We start from the raw sequence: 21,434 nt of genomic DNA, 5'->3' as shown, positions 1-21,434 counted from the left end.
AACAGAGATTATCTGGGCTATGCGGGTTGGTCAGTGAGTATATATATATATATATATATATATATATATATATATATATATATATATATATATATATAGATATAGTTGTATTCTTCTGAATCACGGAGATTTGGTATAAATTAAGAACTCTATTTGCTTTTTTCCCCTGGTTTCTCCTTCTTTTTCATTGTGCAGTACATCGATATATATATATGTATATATATATATATATATATATATATATAATATATATATATATATATATATATATATATATATTATCCTTCTCCCGATTTCTTGCAACATGAAAATTCTGACCTCAAAACACAAGAAACAACCCACCTTTAAAATCATCATCATCATCCCTGTTCATCGAAGTCTTCCCATGAATAGTTGCTTCCAGTCTCCTACTCTTAAGCCGTATTTTAAATTAAACTAAGACTAGAATAAGCTCCTGTTCTACCAAAATACAAGTTTATTCCCAAACTTTACATAAAAAAGATTAAAGATGAGAAGGGAAAAGACTTTCATTAACTTCTAGCAAATATGTAAATAAAAAGTCAGTCTCTCAGACTGGCAAATACATTCTGACACTCATCATTTTAAGTACGCCCAAAAAATAATGTCATAGATATATATCAAAAAAATTTTTATTATATCACCTATAACAAATCCATCTGGAGAAAAGACAAAGGTCACTTTCGAGAAAAAAAACTATAGCATGCAGACATAAATGCATAAATGGGAGAATTCATCATCCAACACATACCAAAAATGGTACAATAAAAACAATTCACGGGGAAAAATATTCAATAACAAAATGTCAAATAAAACCAACAGAGTATTCAATTCCCTCAGTGGCCAATCGTGATCTTAAAAATTATATAAAAAAAAATCACTCGCTCACCTTTTCTGGTAAATTCTAGCCCCTTTCCCCAGGCAGACTTCCTCGTTGGACGAGTGGCTTACGTGCTTGCCTATCGATTCCGTAGTCCCGAGTTCGATTCCCCGCTCAGCAAACATGAAATTAAAGGAATTTGTTTATGGTGATTAGAAATTCATTTCTCGATATAATGTGGTTCGGATCCCATAATAAGCTGTAGATCCCGTTGCTAGGTAACCAACTGGTTCCTAGCCACGTAAAAATACCCAATCCCTCGGGTCAGCCCTAGTAGGGCTGTTAGTCAGCTCAGTGTTCTGGTTAAAGTAAGATATACTTAACTTTTTTCTCCAGGCAGAACGTTCACCAATTCAAGTTGCTGATAAAATAATCCCATCCTTACTCGAGATTCCATTATATGACCCACTAATGACCCCCTTCAGAGGCACATTCATAAACATACTCATTGTTCTAGAACATTGTTTCGCCACTCCCTGTGACGTAGAAATCCCGTGACATGACCCAGGTCAACAGGGTCAACACTCTTCGTTCTTCGCGAGAGATCCCGTTTACAAAACAACCTGGTATGTGCTGGCTAGTGTTGATCTCGCCCCGAGATTTCTAAATAAACACACCAACACTGTTGGACATTCCATCAGGTATTGTATGACATGCATTAAAATGATACATATTTTATCTACTAATAGTTCTATAGGAGTTGTCAATATATACATACAAATATATATATATATATATACGGTATATATATACGTATATATACTATAGTTCTTGTTTTTATGATTTTAAACTAATCTATTTTTACTCTCCTCCAAAGGGCATTTTTTATTACATCGAACTGGCAATCCTTCCACCAAGAAATTAGTTTCCTTTCTGGATATTTTAGGGATAATTGCTTCCCACAGACTTTATTTTATAAAAAGCTCCGTTTGTTTCTTAACAAACAATTCGCTAATGTCGACAAACCATGTACAGTACCAAAATTAGCTTTTTATGCCAAATTCCCGTTTTTACATGATGACTCCTTTTGGAAAAAGTTTGCACAAATTATTCATAAACATTATGGTGCCATTAATCTAAAATTAATTCCAATAAACCCGCTAACAATCGGTTCCTTTTTCAGATATAAAGATCGATTGGACCCTCTCTTGACCTCCAACGTGGTCTATAAGTATACTCGCCCTAAGTGTAACTCTGGGACATATGTCGGATCCACGAGGAGGTTACTGCGGGTCAGAATAGACTCTCATCGGGGATTAAGTTTCCGTACTGGCTGTAGGCTCTCCAATCCCGAACACTCTAATATAAGAAACCATTCGAAAAATTGCCAAATATATATAGAAAGAAGCCATTTCCGAGTCAAAGGCCAAGCGAACAATGCATATGAACTGCCTATCCTGGAGTCATTATTTATTAAACAACTGGTTCCCCAGTTAAATACCCAGACCTCCTCCACACAACTGTACCTGAGCTAACTTTTATTTGTTTTGTCACTCTGTCTCTTGCCTTCTCGGCATAAGGTTGGTTAGCGGTCTTTGGTCTTTTTATTTTTTTGTTTTTTTATTTTTTTGTTTTCGTTTCTGTATGTTTTTTTTAATTGTGTTGTAATTTATAAATGTTGAATTTTAGAGTAATTTTTAAAGTAATTTTTAAGTAATTTTAAAGTAATTTTATTTATTGTTTAACAGATTCCCTGAAGATGTAATAATGATATTACGAAACGTAGGAAATAAAGAATTGTAATGAATTGCAACGTTTCTAATAGTCCACCTTCACGTTGATGTGTCCTACTGGCCGTCGCCTTCCTCTGTCTCCTGATATATATATATATATATATATATATATATATATATATATATATATATATATATATATATATGATATAAAAGTGAAAAGGCTCATTTAAACACATTGGTTTAAAGTTAAGGACTATATTTCGGTGGTCTGATTGCCACCCTTATCAAGCAATATATAATATATATATATATATATATATAGATATATATATATATATATATATATATATACATATATACATATCACATACATCTTTATGCATATATCTTAAAGCTTGACAGAATGTCAGTCTTTCTCTCCCTCCCCGCCGTTACCCGCACCAGACATGAAAGTCAACAGAATTTCGTCCAGTGAGACTCTCCTCTGAAAGTTCCAGCCATCACCTACTTAACCAAACCGGGAAAGCATAATATTTCCTACGAGAATCGAACACAGAGAGAGAGAGACAGAGACAGAGAGAGAGAGAGAGAGAGGCGAGATTCTCTGTCAGCCGAATGGGAACCGAATGGAAGACAGCGAATAAAAATAAAAATTCGCTGCGAGCAAATTAATCTCACAGTTGCTCCTCCTTTGATAAGGGTTAAATCACATGCACTGGGGAATCAATTAAGCTATTGGAAAATAACTCTCCCCCGACGAAAAGTGAGGAGGAGGAGGAGGAGGAAGGAGCTCTGTGTTCTAGAATTGGGGGGAAAGATCTGATCCTCTTAGCGAAACCAGGAGGTTGGTAAAGAGGAAGAGATAGATTGACAGAGAGAGAGAGAGAGAGAGAGAGAGAGAGAGAGAGAGAGAGAGAGAGGAACGGGATGAGATTACTCGCCAATCCTCTCTATGAAAACCTGCTCTAGGCAGTGGCAGGATTTACCTTTGTCCGCACTGAAGACTGAAGCTTGGATTAATTACTACGAAATAAAATCTCCCTTCAAAAGGGAGGGAACGAGACGCTGCCGTCAGTTATTTCAAGATTTCCCTTAAAAAAAGAAAAATTGTCCCATGAAAGTTATTCTGTTCACTCCAGCAGTTATTTTGATTTTGGCCTCTAGAATTATATGAGAGGAGGAACGTCTTTTTAATGTTGTAAAGCTCAGGATATTATTATCATTATCATTCAGAATATGAAACCTATTCATATGGAACAAGCCCACCAAAGGGGCCATTGACTAGGAATTCAAGCTTCCAAAGAATACGGTGATCATCAGGAAGAATGAAGAGGCAAAGGGAATTACAGAGCGGAATAAAAGCTAGCGCAGAGACACCCAAGAGAGAATCAACAAACACAAAATATAAATTTCTAGTCTAAACCCAATAAGTATGGCGCAGTGAGAGGAAGAAGGAACTATAATTACCTTATCTCAGATGCCTTCGATATTCATTTGTCATTAATAGCAATGAGAATGGCATTTATCAATAAAACGTGTGTAGCGAATATTAGAAAGCCCATAGAAGATAGCCTATATCATCTATAAGTCTATTCCATTAATAAATTCCACTATCACGGATTTCTATTTCACACGTTATTTCAGGGGTGGGAATATGTTCTAAATAATGAAAATAGATGAGAAAGAAGGAGTTCAAATAAAAAATAATAATAAATTAAAAGAAATAGACAGAAGGCCACAGACAAAAGCGAGCGGTTGCAGAGATACGCACATCGGAGGAGGCAGACAGGTATGATTTATGCGTGTGCACTCAAACACACACACACACACACACACATATTTTGATATGGAACTACATGAATTCTAGATTTCCATTCCGACATTATACAAAGTAAACATAGATAAGGGATCAAAAATTCCGAATGCGGAATGGCGGGGACGCTGTCTCAACACCAGCGGTTTAGGAAGAAAACAGAGGCAAAAGGAATAATAATCGAGGTCTCAGGATAAAAGGGAGACACAGAATGCCGCAGAGAATAGAGGACATAAAAGATGGGAAACGATTCGGGCAACAGGAGATCTCGCCTTGGTAATCGTCGAACATACAATGTTATGATTGTGATATCGTTATTATCTTATCTGGTATGTTTACGCTCCGGTCTAAATATTTGTTCGTTGGCTGACCTCAGTGTTGGCCATGAGCTAAGTATATTTCAATTTAACCACACCACTGAGCTGATTAGTAGCTCTCCTAGGTGCTGGCCGGGAGGATTAGATATATCTACGTAGCCAGGAACCAATTGGTTACCTAGCTTATTGTGGGATCCGAACCACTTTATATCGAGAAATAAATTTCTAACCACAAGAATCAAATTCCTCTGATTCCACGTCGGCAGGGCGGGGAATTGAACTCGGGGCTACCGTATCGGTAGGCGAGCATGTAACCCACTCGTCCAACGAGGAACTATGTTGGCCATGGTATCTGGATAGCCCATGGTAGTTTTGCTGATACTACCTTCTAAATATAGATCCATAACGCTTGCAAATTATTACATAACATTTTGGAAAGTTCTTAAATGGATAAAAAATTGGTCATGAGCGGCAAAGGCAAGGGACTAACCATTGCAGCTATGCAGTGTCCTGCAGGCCCCAAATCATCTAAACATATGGTTTCTGCCCAGGGCCCTTCTTCACCCAACCTAGGACTAAGGGGAACCAGGCACTGGTTGTTGACGACTCAGCACGTGGATCTATGGCTTCCCCAAAACCTACCATCCCTGGATCTTAGGGCGGGTATGGTCATGAGTGTTGCCAGTGAAATCTATAAAACATGGCTTGAATTCAGGCGACCATATTGCAAAGTACAACTAAACGAACCGAGCAATTACAACATCAGGGTCTCCTTTTAATATCCCTCCGTCGATATTCTCTTTCTTTCATCTCATTTTCCTCCACCCTCTCCTAACAATTGATTCATAGGGCACTGCGAGGTTTTCCTCCTATTACATCTTTCAAAACTTTTTACTGTCAATTTCCATTTCAGTGCTGAATGATCTCATAGGTCCAAATGCTTGGCCTTTAGCGTAAAGTGTGTATTCTGTTCTAATCTACAAAGTTCCTCGTGGTTAATGTGCTCGCCTCCCGATTCGGTAGTCCCGAGTTCGATTCCCAGCTCTGCCAACGTTGCATCAGAGGAATTTATTTCTGGTGATTAGAAATTCCTTTTTCGATGTAGTGTGGTTCGGATCCCACAACAAGCTGTACGTTCCGTTGCTAGGTAACCAATTGCTTCCTAGTCACGTCAAAATATCTAATCCTTCGGGCAAGCCCTCGGGGAGATGTTACTCAGCTCAGTGGTCTGGTTAAATTGAGATATGCTTAAATTTTGTGTTCTATTCTACAACTATGGGGTCAAGGACGAGAATCCCATAGACATTTCTGGATTGAAATAGAATATGGTCAGCAAAGATCAACGGTGAAATTAATATTAATGAATTTTAGCCTCCGAAAAAGTAAGTCAGCAGTCGTCATGAACTGTTAAATCAAGACTGCTCACTCCCTCGAAAATATTCATCAGTGTAAGAGGATTCACAAAAGACCCACCAGTTGGATATTAGGTCCCAATGACTTCAGCGCCTCCAGACATACCCCAAGATTTGACCTTATCTGACCTACCTTTCCTAGTTTATCCCAAGTCTAAACTGTCATCAACACTTTGGTCCACTTTCAAAAACTACATGACTTCACCCCATCCCGTTCAACATTTATTGTGTAGACAAATCCTCCTAACAAAGGAAAGTTGCCCAAGCCATCATTCCATTCGTTATGAGTTTTACTTCCTTTTGCATTTTAGAATACAGATCTCTCCTCGGTCATTTAAAGCAAAAAAAGCGCGGGGTTAGAGGAAAACCCCCTATGGTAGATAATATGTACGGTGTACATATTTAGAAATTATGCCCAAAGCACTGAGACTTTAGATTTAATCCTCAGCCGCTAAAAATTTCTGCATTAGAAGGACTAGTGTTTCTACTAATCAGTCACTATTTCCTCTACTTTGAGAAAAGTCATCTAATCATATAATTCTCATACCTTACATTAGTGAATAAATTGAGAAATTACATAAAAAGAACAGTTATTGGATACACTTGTGAATATTCATTTTCACTCATTATTCACACACAAAGCAGTCGAAGACTAGCAAAACCCAATTAAAAAAATAAATAAGGACATCATTAGATCTTCGGTAATAACTGTCAGCGGTTACTAGAAAATACGTGACCAACTCTAACCGGGCCACCAAACTATACCTCAAAGGCAAAGAGCAGATTGAAAGTAAAGAAAGTATAGACAAACCATCAGCAAATCTACGAAACATTTTAAATTAAACACAAGCGAAATGAAATGTTAAAAATAAAAAAATAAAAACTCAATTAAAGGCGATAGCTGTTTTGGGACAAGTCATTTTTCCAACCTGATGACGAAGCGCTCACGTTGGAGAAAAAAAATTAAGAAAGCGTTGCTCAAAAAAATATCAAATAAAAAACTCGTTATTTGGTAGGAATAAACATCTCTAGCAGGGGGCAAAATGCTTGATTTCAACAAAGGCACGTTTCTTCAATTCTTCCGCTGTTTCTTCAAGCCGAAGAAAATGTCGAGTAACTGGCCTTATTATACATGAAAAAATTGAAAGACTCAAAGCAGGAACTACGATTACCATGAAAGGAATGATTACCTAAAGTGGTAGAATAACCGTGGGAACAAAAAAAGGAGTTTTTGAAAAGTGAAAAAAGGCTAATCTAAAATAACGTCCATTTTCGCCATGGAAACTGCTTTGAGATAAAAATCGATATCTGTATTAATGTCCACTTATATGATTTATTACTTAGAACATTCTCCTTATCAGGTAAAATGGAAAACTTCCAGATTAGTGGATGGTAACAAACTCTTAATTGTTCTTTTTTTCTATGTTTCCTTTTTTTGTTTTTGCTTTCAATTTATTTAAGGGAAACTGAACTATAGTGACATTTAGATTTTAAAAACTCACCGAGACTTTTCTGTTCTGAAGTACAGAAAAACTACTTTCCCTGTATTTTTCTCTTTGTTGTTAACTTAGTATTGTTTCTTTATCCTGGGGGCAGGGTGTCCATATGGTTGTGAAGTCTGTAACCTCACCACTTATGCGAGAAAATTCTTGCCAAGTAACGGAAGGAGGCAAAACGGATAATAATAACACAACTATAGTGGATTCACATCAACCGTGCATTTGATCTCTAGGCCAGTCCCTTACGACGCTGCTGATTGGCTGTTGATAAGCTAATCACAGGGCTGGAAACTCTCAGTCTCTCTCGAAAGTTCACATGGGTAGGATCTATGTTCCACCTCTCCTGAAGGATGCGTCTTTCAAAAGTATCCCTCGGGAGAGACGGAATATGCATCCTACCTATGTGAACTCTCGATAGAGACTGAGAGTTTCCTGCCCCGTGATTGGCTTATCAACAGCCAATCAGGAGCGTCGTAAGGGACGGGCCTAGACATCAAATGCACGGTTAATGTGAATCCACTATAGCAACAATTATGAAAATACCAGCCAAAACAAAAAGAGAAGTAATAATGGTCATTATTGTATCACCGCCATTAGACATGTCAAATGTACGAAGTGAATTTTCCAGTATCGGAGAAATCTGCATAAGTGAAACATTCAATATCGTTTAATTTTTAAGTTCCATTTTCACGACCATTTATGTTTTCAAACAGAGTTTTTTTTTTTTTCAAATTAGCGCATTTTTTGCTCTGGAGTATCCCCGCTCTGCCAACGTGGAATCAGAGACATTTGTTTCTGGTGGTTATTCATTCATTTCTCGATATAATGTGGTTCGGATCCCACAATAAGCTGTAGGTCCCGTTGCCAGGTAACCAACTGGTTCCTAGCCACGTAAAAATATCTAGTCCTTCAGGCCAGCCCTAGGAGAACTGTTAATCAGTTCAGTGCTCTGGTTAAACTAAGATACACTTAACTTTCCTCTGTATCTTTGTTGATTCAAGTGATGTTCTACTAAAATCAATAATAATTCGAATAAGTGATGGCTGTTCTTTTTCCCTATGGGATCTTAAGTTCCTGTTTTAAGAATACTGAAATAATATTCAAATTTTTATTGAAACGTACAATAATTGTATAGACGAACACCTAGCAAAGTTTCATTCTTTATTTGGCTCATCCATTTGTTCACTCGTTTTACAGAATGACGTTCCAATTACTGATAATGACTCGATGTCAACTAAGTGTTTTTATTTTTTAGTTATTTTAGGACTTCAAAAAGGAAACATTTTTGTGTGTCTCCACTGGTATGACACTGCTGAAAAATAACAAGAAATGATATGAACTGAAGTCAGTGTGATGAACAATCGCATGATTAAAACTCAGTCTTCAGCGATATTAAATTGGTTTGGCTTCGGGTCAGAGGAGGAGAAATGTTACAGTCAACAGAATGACCTCGACTGAAAACCTTTAAAGACGAAACAGCAAAGAGTTCAGTGAACGGACGACGCAAGAAACGCGCTTGCTGCAGAGGTGAGCTGAAATCCAACCACGAAAGTTCAATTCACAAACGCAAATACTGAGGAAACTGGTAGGAAATAAAATGAGAAAGCCATCTTCAACGAATGTAGAATATTTCCTGCTCATTCGAGGACAGCCGCCGCTTTGTGGAAATGAGGCCCGAAAATATTCTGCCAGCTCCAACAACCTTTATGCAAACTTCGTTACTTTGCCTCGTAATTCATTTCTAGGAAATGCTTCCTGTTGCGTCTTCCTCTCCTCTCCCCCACCTTTCATCCTCCTCCGCCTCCTCCTCCCTCCCCGCTACCTCTTCCTCTTCCTCTCCCACTTCGTTTGATCGCCGAGAATCTTTTGTTACTCCGGAGCTCATTTGCGTTTTACCACGATGTCGCTTCTTTTGTTCCCGTTTCCTTTCACCTTTTTATGTCTTTATGGCTTCATTATTTGTCTGCTGATTCGCGTTGGCCGTTTCAATGTTCGTCTCGAGCGGGTTATGGTTCTGACGGCTGATTCAGCTGTTATCCATTACTTATTAACGAACCGATTACTGCAATAGTATGTAGTCACGGATTTCACATTGTTTCAGTCGAAAAAGTCTCTGCTCGGTTTTATTTCTTCTTCTTCTTTTTTTGGTGGTGGTGGTTGTCAAGAGTCGTACTTGTTTGAACGAGTCCAGTGAATCAGTTTTCAAATAAGCAAAAAAAAAATTTTTTAATAAAAAAAAACTATTTTCATACAGAAACGATTTAATATCTCGAAGCAACCAGAGAAGATAAGTTGTAAGAGCAAATCCCGTGCGACTTTTCCAGAAGGGGTGTCTCATTGTGCCTGGAATACTAGACGGTTTAAGAGTCTATTATTAATTACCGTTAGAGTAAAAGAGAGAGAGAGAGAGAGACTTTATCATATCATAACCCATCTTTTCAGCAGTCTATCATTATGTGTTTCTTATAAAAGGCACCAAATTATTTTCCTTACTTTGTGAACAAGGTCACTTATTTTCTTAGTCATCTCTCCAGTCGTTTATATATATATATATATATATATATATATATATATATATATATATTATATATATATATATATATATATATATATATATATATATATTATATATAAATATGTGTGTGCGTGTGTGTGTGTGTGTGTGTTTTACTGTAATACCCTAACATGAAGATAAAAGACCAATAAAACACTATTTGAACGTTGCAACCATATATTTCGAGCACTTCCTTCTGTGCTCCTGATCACTGGTAAAATATGGTCATAGAATGTCTTTTGGATGTTTTCATCCCACGGAAGTTTTATTTTATTGTTGAAATCTATTTGTCTGTTGTGATTGGGATCTCTTTAGGGAATACAATGTACTGTAGAGGTGCCACTCACAACAGACAAATAGATTTCAACAAAAATATAAAACTTCAATACGATGAAAACATCCAAAAAGCTACAGAACACCTCAAATATAATAATCCTTTCATTTTCCATTATCCCAAATCCATCGGAAGTTCGCTCATTAACGTATACTTGATTAAAAGAGGAGAAGAGGCCGGAATTTACAAGATACCCTGTAGCAATTGTAATGGGATTTACGTTGGGGAAACCGGTAGATCCATCTCACAGAGATTAGCAGAGCACAAAACATCAGTGCGATATGCATCAGAGAACTCGGGGATTTTCATACATAATAGGGACAAAGGCCTTACTATGAACTGGAGTGGGACAGAGTTGCTTTTCCAAAGTAGCCGTCCGTACAAAAGGAAGATGCTGGAATCTGCTATGTTCAATCTAACCAACAATATGAACCTGTCAGGAGGACACTGGAAATCGGATGACATCGACGAGTTAATCCTTAGGCCTCTTCTCAAGTAGGTGTCCAAGAACATACGACTACGGAAGAGTCGCTAGACGGGAGTTTTAATGAGGCCAGAAGACACCAGGGAATAGTGTCATTCCTTTCCTTCCTGGATCAACTGTCACCTGCAAACCAAAAGAAATCCAGTGCCACACCTACATATGATTTGTATATATTTTACCAATGATCAGGAGCACAGGAGGAAGTGCTCGAAATATATGGTTGCAACGTTCAAATAGTGTTTTATGGGCCTTTTATCTTCGCACACACACACACACACACACACACACACACACACACACACACACACACACATATATATATATATATATATATAAATATACATTATATATATGCATATATATACATATGTAAACAAACGTGAATGAAACGAAGTTAGCCAGCGGCTGCGACGTATCTAGCGTAGAGTATAGGGCAAGCAGTGTGGCCACCCATTAGGATATTGCAACAACTATCAGGACTTTCTCTGCTCCCGCGGAGGTAAATAGTGAACATGGCTTTTCTTCACCAACTCTCTCTCTCTCTCTCTCTCTCTCTCTCTCTCTCCTTGCCTTACCCGTTATTCTTGCGGTAAGCCCTGTGATGACGGGTCTCCCTTTGACGCTCCTCTTCATCCATCTTCAAAGAAAATCTTAGGTTCAGCCGCGAGACCATTTCCAAAATCAAGCAGCCTTCTAAAAATGAAGTCCGGGCTTGCAGCCAGGTGAAAAATAGTCTTCTTCTTCTTCTTCTTCTTTGGCTGCTGCTGCCTCTCTCCGCGTTCTTCTCCTTCTTCTACTCGATATCCTATTTACGCCTTTCTTTTTTTAATCTTTTACTCTATCTACATTATATTCTCCTCTTCTTGTTTCCCCGTCTCCTTTTCCCGTTGTATTAAAGTACGAGACCTGATGAAGGGATCTAGAATGTTTCTATTGTCCTTTATTGAGGCCACGATTTCCAAGGCCCCTTTCAGATGTCGATGCAAATTGTTCTAGATTTTCCTCACTATACAGGAATTCAGTGGCTGACTCCTGTGGTAATTCATGGTGAAAGTTTTCTCGGAGAAAGTTTCAAAGACTCGTCCAACGTATTACACAACGAGTGATCTGAGATCATTGGGAATCGTTGCTGAAATATATTTTTTTCAGAATCTACGTCTACTTTAGGACAAGACAGACATACACTTGGAAAAGTACCCGGCTAAAAGTCACAGTTATTCAAAATTGTAATAATAGATGTCATCGAATAACCAAGTATAATGTCCCTTAGGCTGTCCTCTCGAGTGTTTGCAAAATCACATTTATTTCATAGCTACATACGGTTTCTCCTTTCATAGTTGAAGGACTGTCAGTTCCGCTTTTGCAGCCTTTTGCAAAACCAGTCAATATCGCCTAACGATTTATAATGGTCAGCAGCGTATCTAAAGCTGATGGCTATACAGAGAGCGTTATGGCGCGCGCTATAATTTTAAGAAAAATATACATTAGGTATATACAATATATATATATATATATATATATATATATATATATATGTGTGTGTGTGTGTGTGTGTGTGTGTGCTTGTGTGTGTGTGTGTGTTTTTGTGTGTGTGTGCGCGCGCGCATAGACCTTAGAATGACTTGAATTTTCCCTTTTCGTGAAACTTTGCAACAACTCAATTAAAAAGTAATGAAGCGCCTTATAAACGATTCTTCGTAGCGGGGTTATTGCCTACGGTGCATCTCACGCAGTGCACTGTAGGCATTGGTTAAGATTCTTTTCAGTGTCCCTTCGACTTCGACCCTTAGCTGCAACCTCTTTCATACCTCTGACTATACCTCCGTTCTTATTTTCTTTCTTCCATCAACCCTTTCCTGAGTTCCTCGTTGGACGAGCGGGTTACGTGCTACCCTCCGATTCGATAGTCGCAAGTTCGATTCCCCTCCCTGCCAACGTGGAATCAGAGGAATTTATTTCTGGTGATTAGAAATTCATTTCTCGATATAATGTGGTTCGGATCCTACAATAAGCTGTAGGTCCCGTTGCTAGGTAATCAATTGTTTCCTAGAAACGTAAAAATATCTAGTACTTCGGGCCAGCCCTAGGAGAGCTGTTAACTAGCTCAGTGGTCTGGTTAAACTAAGATACATTTTTTCCACCCTTTCTTAACAATTGTTCCATAGAGCAATTGAAGAGGTGTTCCTCCTGTTACACCTTTCAAACCTTTCTATTCTCGATTTCCCTTTCTGCACTGAGTAACCTCATAAGTCCCAGCGCGTGACCTTTGGCCTTTATTTTATATTCTATTTCATTCATCGTCAAAGACCGAATATTTATTTATGTATCTTTTTTTTGCGAATTTTCAGGGAAGGTTCGACTCGAGAAGCGGAACAGCCAATGAAAATCTACCTGTCAATATTGGCTTTCAAGCAAGATTTTCGTTAAGTTCATTAGACAATAATATTAACATCGGCCGGGACCCAAGGAATTATCCATTTGATCCAATTCTACTGTAAATCTCAGAGTTGAAAACTTCAGTTCACAAAGGTATTATTATTATTTTTTTTTTTTTTTTTTTTTTTTGCTCTATCACAGTCCTCCGATTCGACTGGGTGGTATTTATAGTGTGGGGTTCCGGGTTGCATCCTGCATCCTTAGGAGTCCATCACTTTTCTTACTATGTGCGCCGTTTGCATGAGTCCTGGAGCTACTTCAGCCTCTAGTTTTTCTTGATTCCTTTTCAGGGATCTTGGGATCGTGCCTAGTGTTACTAAGATTATGGGTACAATTTCCACTGGTATATCCCATATCCTTCTTATTTCTATTTTCAGGTCTTGATACTTATCCATTTTTTCCCCTCTCTTTCTCTTCAACTCTGGTGTCCCATGGTATTGCGACATCAATGAGTGATACTTTCTTCTTGATTTAGTCAATCAACGTCACGTTTGGTCTATTTGCACGTATCCCCCTATCTGTTCTGATACCATAGTCCCAGAGGATCTTTGCCTGATCGTTTTCTATCACTCCTTCAGGTTGGTCCTCGTACCACTTATTACTGCAAGGTAGCTGATGTTTTTTGCACAGGCTCCAGTGGAGGGCTTTTGCCACTGAATCATGCCTCTTTTTGTACTGGTTCTGTGCAAGTGCCGGACATTCGCTTGCACCGTGGCAGAGTGGGTTAGGTCGTCAATGGACTGGTTAAGCAACATTGGGGCTGGTCAGTCGTTGGATGGGTGACCGCTCTCCTCGGCGTTGATTCCTTGGGAAAGGATCTTTACCATAATTTCCTCAGTCTACTCAGCTGTAAATGAGTACCTATACCTGAAGGGGTAGGGTCCAGCTATGGGTTAAATAGCAAAACTCAGCAATGATGGAAAGAAATGAAGGAATAAACGACAACGACGTAAATGGAACCTCTGGCAACAGAGGAGCTTCGTCCGGCAGCCAGGTATTTGGAGTTCGTCATCCAGCAACTGACCACCACAACGACAGTAACCAACAGCCTGAGACTGGAGCTACAGAAGCAAACCAGAGGAAGAAATGGACAAGAAAAGAAAATTATTATTATTATTATTATTATTATTATTATTATTATTATTATTATTATTATTATTATTATGTTGAAAATAATGGCAGTTCTCAACGATTTAATCCCATAGGGGGTCTTTTCAGTTCTCCTGATAATTCGTTTTTCTGAATCAGCTAGGTTGTTGACCTCAATAATTCCAAAGCTCATATTTGTCATAATTTGGATATTTGTTAAAAATATTTTATAAAACTATTTATTCATACAATATTTTTGACAAATATCCTGATTATTCCAACGTTCATGCTTGTCATAATTAGGATATTTGTCAAAAATATTTTATCAAAATATTTTTGACAAATTTCCTGATTATTCCAAAGTTCATATTTGTCATAATTAGGATATTTGTCAAAAATATTTTATAAAAATATTTTTTCATAAAATATTTTTGACAAATATCCTGATTATTCCAATGTTCATATTTGTCATAATTAGGATATTTGTCAAAAATATTGTATTAAAATATTTTTTTATAAAATATTTTTGACAAATATCCTGATTATTCCAATGTTCATATTTGTCATAGTTAGGATATTTGTCAAAAAAAATTGTATCAAAATATTTTTTGATAAAATATTTTTGACAAATAGGGATCCTGATTATTCCAATATTCATATTTGTCATAATTATGATATTTGTCAAATATATTTTATCAAAATATTTTTCTGATAAAATATTTTTGACAAATATCCTGATTATTCCAATGTTCATATTTGTCATAATTAGGATATTTGTCAAAAATATTGTATCAAAATATTTTTTGATAAAATATCTTTGACAAATAGGTATCCTGATTATTCCAATATTCATATTTGTCATAATAAGGATATTTGTCAAAAATATTTTATCAAAATATTTTCTGATAAAATATTTTTGACAAATATCCTGATTATTCCATATGTTCATATTTGTCATAATTATGATATTTGTCAAAAATATTTAATCAAAAAATATTTTGATAGAATACTTTTGACAAATGTCCTGTTATTCCATATGTTCATATTTGTCATAATTAGGATAATTGTCAAATATATTTTATCAAAGAATATTTTGATAGAATATTTTTGACAAATATCCTAATAATGACAAATATGAACATTGGAATTCCCCTCAACAACCTGGGTGATTCAGAAAAACGAATTATCAGGAGAGTTGGAAAGATCCTTTATTGGATTAATTCGTTGAAAACTGCCATTATTTTCAACAAAACGTGTATTAAAGAAGGTCTGCTCCCTGCACATATTATTACTTTACGCATATTAACTCCTGTTCGTGTGTGTGTATGTGTATACACATACGCACACACAAATATATATATATATATATATATATATATATATATATATATATATATATATATATATATATATATATATATACACATATATATATATATATATATATATATATATATATATATATATGTATATTTGTATATATATATATATATATATATATATATATATATATATATATATATATATATATATAGGCCTGTGTGTGTGTGTGAATAAAACATTATCACATCACCGTCATTCACATACATGCATTAAGCTACAGATGTCCTTTAATATCCAATTTTCTCTACCTCGGAATTAACATGTTTTTATATATCTAATTAAAGGAGCCCATAAAAACACCAAAATATAGAGAGAAAAATTCTATATTTCAGAGACTGCTGTCTCCCTCTTCAGGTAGATGAATGAGAAATGTTACAGAAAAGGTGGCATTTATACCAAGAGGTCCATCCACAGGTAAGCCAATTTAGGTCACTCCCGCTGATAATCTTCCTTTAATCTTCTTAAGCGTTGGTTGAATGGAAACCTTGTCGATGATATCTGAATCCCATGCTCCTTTTGAGATGTTTATTACCTGCCACTGTTTAATCAAGGCTGTTTCCATCATTTGACTCTTGTACCGGCAGTTGCTGCTATAAATTATATGTGACAAATTCCAGTTTATTCTATAGTTATGTTCATTTATATGGTTGAAAATAGCTGAGTTCTGTTGTCCATACTGACAGTTTATGTTGTAGTAATCTCTGGGGAAGTGATTTTCCTGTAAGTCCGTCGTAAGATTGGTCACAGTCCAAGCATGGGATTTCGTAAACGCCTGTGTCCTTGGGGGATGTCTTTTGTTGGACGCTAATCAGGGATTTGGCTAAGGTATTTGGGTAAGTAAATGCAAAAGAGTTAGATCTACCGAGGTCTGGGTCACCGTCTTAATCCTGTCCAGGTGTGGAATTTTTATTTTATTGCTGGGTGTGTCTCTGGTCTTGTCTTGAGGGGGTCGGTAGAAAATTACGTTTGCTTTGTGAATTGCTCTCTCAATTATATGGTCATGATACCTTAAAGACAAAAGCTGCTTACGAATTAGTTCAAATTCTTTTTCCTGGAAATCTGGGGAACAAATTCGTAAGGCTCTTAAGAATAGGTTGCTGGCTACGCCTATCATGATAGGAATGTCATGATAGCTGAAGTAGTGAATGTATGAAAGTGAGAACGTTGGTTTTTTGTAAATGGTAAATTTGTATTCTGTCGTGTCTCTGATTATTAAAACATCAAGAAAAGGAATTTTGTTGTCTGTTTCCTACTGGACCTTAAATTTGATGCTGAGCACTAAGGCATTTAATTTTGAAAGGAATTCATTAAAATTGCCCCATCTATTATCCTAAAATATTAGAATATCATCTACATATCTCATCCACAGCATGTTTTTGGGTTTTATTGCATTCATTACTGTAGTTTCAAAGTAATCCATGTACAAATTGGCTTAAATAGGACTTAAAGGTCTACCCATACTACACCCGAATTTTTGTTCGTAGAATGATTCCCCGAATGAAAATACATTATTAGATACACAAAATTCAACTAACTTTATTATTTTGTCAAGTGCCAATGGGAAAGGATCTGAATAGGGAATCTACGTCAAGGCTTAAAAGTTTTATGAGCTTCTCTGAATTTGTGACAAAAATCTTCCGAAAATTTAATGTGACTGGGAGAAAAAGTGCCTAAAAAAAGGGGAAAGGAGGCCAGCTGACCATTTAGAAATTTTGTAATTGAAAGCTCCGGCACATGAAACGATGGGTTTGAATGTAAGATTGTTTTTGTGAGTTTGGGAAGGCCATAAAGTAGGGTAGTTTAGGATTAATTACTTTAAATTTCACGAAACTACCCTACTTTTATATCCTTCCCTCAACTGAAAATGGCTGCAAAATGGTAAAAAAAAAAAAATAGGCCGTTTTATTATTGATCGTTAACGGGAATTGTAAATTCTGGCTGCAACCATTCCACAAAAGTACAATTTACCTTATTAGGATACAAAATAACCTCATAATCCTGTACAAGAAAGCCCAGAGCGACAGCACTTGCAGTTACCAACACAATTTGATATTTTACACCCACATTTCCTGACAAGATGCAGCAACAGAAGGGATTGATTTCCATTTGGGTTTCCATGTTTCACTGTCTTTATTTTGTAGCCAACCCCAAATTTCAGGACTAGGCAGCTCTTGATTTCGATTCAACACTTGACCCCAAACATGTCCACCTTGGTATGCTGCCCTCTTGATGTGCTGTATTAAAGCATCCTTAGTTGGAGGGATTGCATCAGAAGACCTTTGTTTTCTCACAAGCAATTGAAAACGAGATTCATTAACTGCAAATGTAGTTGTTGCCCTGTCGTACATTATGCAGACAAAAGCTTCAAGGATTTCTAATGCAGACTCTGAGATTAAATCTGGTAACGTACCAAGGCGAATGAATACCTGGGAAACATCCGGAAATACCTCCCATGTAGGCCACGCTGATTTTTTTCCTCTTCCTCGAAATGCCGAGACGGTATCGCATCCAGTAAAAACGTGAAAAAATGGCAACGCGGATATAGGTATTTCCAATGATGCTTGGAAGCCATCGGAAATCCTTACTTCGACCAAAACCTATCCACATTCTATCAAGTCCAAGCTTTTCGAATAAGGAAATTCCCAAAACTGCAACGTCAGTATCTGTACTGTACATGGAAATGTCCTTAAATCCATTGATGACTGCATGCTGGATATGAACGAACATTCGAGTGTCAACCTTTTAATGGTTGCACAGGTACAGCTGGTTTGTCTGAAATTCTATTTGTAAGGACATTTTCCCATAGGGTTACAAATATTTGTTTGTCAGTCAGGTGAGGGATGTTGAAAAATAGAAATCCCAGTTCCATGAAATGACAACTTCGCAGTTGTAGAACTTGGATTGTGCTCAATGTTATCAAGATCAACAGCACTGGTTGTGAAAATACCTTATCGTAAAACAGAGGGACACACCAAACCTTCCGACAAGAAGCGATCCATCATTGCCTGCCCCATTTGTGTAGATACTTCTAGCACTCGCTAGTACGAAATGCATGAACCATGGTGGAACAAGGTATCAATTAGCTGCTTCTTTCTGGTTCTGGCATAAATGAGCAGCCCAATATAAAATATAAATGCATATTGGAATTTCACGTTCCACAGAATGTCGCTGTTGTTCAGCCTTCTTGGGCACCTTTGCATGGTAATTATACATAAGGAGCTGTGCAATGGCAGTATCTGATCTACACACATCATTCTCTAGTTGTGGCTGTATATCAGGACCATGTTCAATCATTCTGACTAGTTCAAGAAGACATTTAGGAACACTAGGCAGTACATCTTCCGCTGCAAACGTGCCATTAAATTTTGACTTACGCGCTTTTATGTCTTACGAAGTCAGCTGTCCTTGCCATATTCTGGGTATCATCATAATTGCATGCCAATGTTATTGCAGGACCGACATCCTTTTCGAAAAGAAGGACATCTCTTCCTTTAGTGTAAGCTTGTAGATCAGTAATCTTAGCCAACAGCATTTCTTGTAGGCGAGTACGATGAATAGCAAATGACTCCTCATTCAACTGTTGTACCCGCTGTTCGAACATCTTCGCAAGATCTGCTAGTCTAAAAGCATTTGACACTTCACTGTTTCGCACAGTTTCAAAAATGTAATTTCCTAACTCGGCCAGAGCAATATTTTCGACAACAGTTACATATTCTTGTTTATCGGATTTATCTTCCTGTTTTTTTCTTGCAAGATCTTTCTTTGTTATACAAGCTAACTAGACAACCAGGATGATATTTCATATCTTGTGCAATTACATCACCTGCGCTAAGTTTAGCTAGCAACCTTTTATCTTGCAGCGTCTCTGCACAACTCTTTAACCTTTCATTTAATTTCATGGTCATTGCCTCACACAGGAAACACGTGTAAGCATTCTCGTGTGATGGTTGCTCGCTTGTCCCACGAGTACATTTTGGAGATTCACAAGTTTCACTCCTCGATTCGGTCTCAGAATGATGTGTTTCTTCTGCACGTTTTAACTTAGTGTTGTTAAATTTGATTCGACAGCTTAGGTGATACTTAGCATCATTGTCTGTTAGAGTTTTCTCAATACCATTGCCCGCGTCTAGCCGTCTAAGGTCAAGTGGATTAGGCAAAATATTTAATTCGTGAAATTTGGGAACATTTCTTGATAACATTTTGTACCCATCGACTGAGGATGTTAACGATTCATCTGTGTCTTCCTGACACAAACAACATTTTAACCAATTAGTTTCCCAACTAACTATTGAGACTGAAGGTAGGCGCATTCTTTTCGCCATGCTTAAATGAACTATAAATACAAAACTAGAACTTGTTTTACCAGACAATAATTGTTTACCAATACAGCTAAGATATGAATACTTACAGGCCGAGGGTTTATCCTTTTACCACCTGAAACTACACTTTATTTGAATGGGATTCGACAGAGTTCGACGATGGCGTTCCTACACTCAGCCCGATCGTTCATCCATTGTAATTTAACTCCCATGTGCGATCTGTACACCATCCAGAGGTAGTATGCCCATTCCTCCTTGGCTTGGTTATCCCGCGTCAGCACACCCTGTCAATTCAAGTGCGACTCTATGGTTGTACAAAGGGGCAAACCATAAACTATTTGAGAGACTCATAATGAGCTTTCAATGAACCCCATGCCGATTATCAATAGGCAACGATTTACACCAGTGTGCCCTGGTAGTGCATGTAAATCACTCTTATTTTTTTTGCGCATGCGCAAATACTATTTGATATTATTATGAAATCTGAATGTTGGGGCAACAACAACAAAATTATTATTCATGAGTTGTGCTTCAAACGCATATTGAAATACCAAAAAAGTCATGTTTAAGCAGTGAAAATTGTGTTTTTATTCTTATTTTTTGCGCATACTCAGTACAAAACTATAAGAAACTAACTTATTATTGATTATTGGATAGTCTAGAAAGAAGTACATGAATTAATTCACCAGTTTTATTCAAAAGAACGTTACCAGATAATTTGAAGTCGATATTTCAGATTTCTTCCTTTGAAAAAACTGCCATATTGAAAAATTGGGTTGCCATTTTGAAAAACTGGATTTTTTTAGCCAGGAGTTTGAAAGTGCATAAAACAGTTTAGTGGGCCTTTGTGCAAAATTTCATGCTTGTATCGCGATTTGCACAATTACCTTGATTATCTGGGATATTATCTTCCACTATTACCACATAAACATCTATTACCACAAAGCAACCTGTATCACAAAAAAATCCCCAACCAATAAACATCTTTTAGCACAAAAAATCCCTTAACAATAAACATCTATCACAAAAAAAAATCCCTTATCAAAAGAATCCTTTATCACAAAATTCCCTTACCAATAAACATCCTTCATAACAAAAAGTTCCTTACCACTAAACATTCATTATCACAAAAATCCTTTACCAATAAATATCCTTTATCAAAAACAAATCCCTTACCTGTAAACATCCTTTAGCACAAAGAATCCCTTACCAATAAACAT

At 36.9% G+C, this 21,434-nt stretch overlaps 1 pseudogene; it reads right to left on the bottom strand.

Moving 5' to 3' along the window:
• The window catches only part of LOC135222475 (RNA-binding protein 25-like), a 99,420-nt pseudogene extending 79,924 nt beyond the window's left edge, over positions 1 to 19,496 (bottom strand).
• Between the last annotated feature and the right edge of the window lie 1,938 nt (positions 19,497 to 21,434).

The sequence above is a fragment of the Macrobrachium nipponense genome, chromosome 3 (genome assembly GCF_015104395.2).
Source record: "Macrobrachium nipponense isolate FS-2020 chromosome 3, ASM1510439v2, whole genome shotgun sequence".
Taxonomy (NCBI): Eukaryota; Metazoa; Arthropoda; class Malacostraca; order Decapoda; family Palaemonidae; genus Macrobrachium; species Macrobrachium nipponense.
This window is presented reverse-complemented; position numbering and strand designations above follow the sequence as displayed.